The sequence below is a fragment of the Cebus imitator genome, unplaced genomic scaffold, assembly GCF_001604975.1.
Source record: "Cebus imitator isolate Cc_AM_T3 unplaced genomic scaffold, Cebus_imitator-1.0 Scaffold25, whole genome shotgun sequence".
Lineage (NCBI taxonomy): Eukaryota > Metazoa > Chordata > Mammalia > Primates > Cebidae > Cebus > Cebus imitator.
Genome location: NW_016107340.1, coordinates 6,706,046 through 6,707,983, shown reverse-complemented (window position 1 = coordinate 6,707,983; position 1,938 = coordinate 6,706,046).

Sequence of the window (1,938 nt, the reverse complement as noted above, 5' to 3'; positions counted from 1 at the left end):
AACATGAGTGAAACTCCGTCTCAAAAAAAAAAAAAAAAAAAAAAAAAAAAAAAAAAAGAGGCTTTAAAGATTATGAGTGTAGGTTCTGTGGCCACACTGCCTTGGTGTTCTAGCTCTGACACCAGTTTCTACATCTGTAAATGGGTTGTTGCAAGGATTAAACACGTTAACACATATACTATTATCATTTTTAATGACAATAACATGGAATCCTCCCTGAAGGCATTTTTTTTTGTTTGTTTTTGTTTTTGTTTTGAGTTGGAGTCTCACTCTGTCACCCAGGCTGGAGTGCAAGGTGCAATCTCGGCTCACTGCAACCTCCGCCTCCCAGGTTCAAGCAATTCGCCTATCTCAGCCTCCTGAGTAGCTAGGATTACAGGTGTGTGCCACCATGCCCGGCTGTATTTTTAGTAGAGACGGGGTTTTACCATGGGCCGGGCTGGTCTTGAACTCCTGACCTTGTGATCCACTATCCCTCATGATCCAGCCTCCCAAAGTGCTGGGATTAAGGGCATGAGCCACCCCACCTGGCCTCAAAGGCATTTTAGGGGCTATAAAAATACTGCTGTTATCTAGCCTGACTGCTCTCATTCTTGTTTCCCAAATGCCAAGACCTGCCTCAGACTTTTTTCCTTGCCAGATCATCTTTCCAGAAACTTCTTCCCAGTTTTGTGCATGGCAGACCTAGTGTCTCATCCTTGAGCTTTGGGCTCAGATGTTGCTTCCTTAGGGGAATCTTTCAAAAGCCGCCCCCAACCCCCAACCCCTAGTGTCTCCATCACATTCCCCTTGTTTATTCTCTTCATGGACCTGATTATCCTCTAAAGTCATCTTAGTTGCTTCTCTACTTGTTAAATGTTTGTTTTCTTAAAAATGTTACTTCCTAAACATTTGTCGTCTTAAGCTCCATGGGGGCAGGGCCTTGTGGTCTTGTTTACCATGTCACCTAAAAGCTTAGGGCAGCTATTCCCAAAGTATAGTTCATGGACCCCCAAAAAGGTCTCATGAGGTCAGAGCTCTCATAATAATACTAAGACTTTACTTTTTTTTTTTTTGCACTTTTTTGAACTTTGCATGATGGCACAAAAGCAACGGTGGGTAAAACTCTTGTTGCCTTAGCACAGATCAAAGCCGTGGCACCAGCTGTATTAGCAGTCATTGTTCATCACTACGTACTCAACGGTTTAAAAAGCCAGTTTTTCTTAAAATTCACTGAAGAATGTCCTTGAAGAAGCAGTCACAGTTATTAGTTTTATTTAGTCCTGCCCCTTGAGTGCACATCCATTTAGTATTCTATATGATGAAATGGAAAGCACATATAATCACTTCCATACACCAAAGTATATCTTGAGCTAACATTGGTTATCTCAAGAATAACCTTTCTAGAGATTGAATTCTGTGCTGCACTACACTGCTTTTTTCACGGGACACCATTTTTACTTGAACAACAGTAAACTAGTGGACAAGAGCACAGAATTAAAGATTTGGATATGAGAATTATCACCTTAAGAGATGATGAAGATGATGGCAAAATTTTTGCAACACTGTTTTACCCACTGGGGACAGACAAGTGTTTTGCTCCCACAGAGCTACTAAGAGGATAAAGAAAGAATAGAGGTCAGAATCATGGTGTGTTGAATATTTGAAGTTGAGCAGCTAGGAGGAAAAAAGGTAAGAAGGCAACAACAACTTTAGAAAACACACTAATGGGCTGAGCATGGCGGCTCACACCTGTAATCTCAGCACTTTAGAAGGCGGAGGCAGGTGGATCACGAGGTCAGGAGATCGAGACCATCCTAGCTAACATGGTGAAACCCCATCTCTATTAAAAATACAAAAAATTAGCCGGGCGCAGTGGCTCAAGCCTGTAATCCCAGCACTTTGGGAGGCCAAGGCGGGTGGATCACGAGGTCAAGAGATCGAGACCATCCTGGTCAA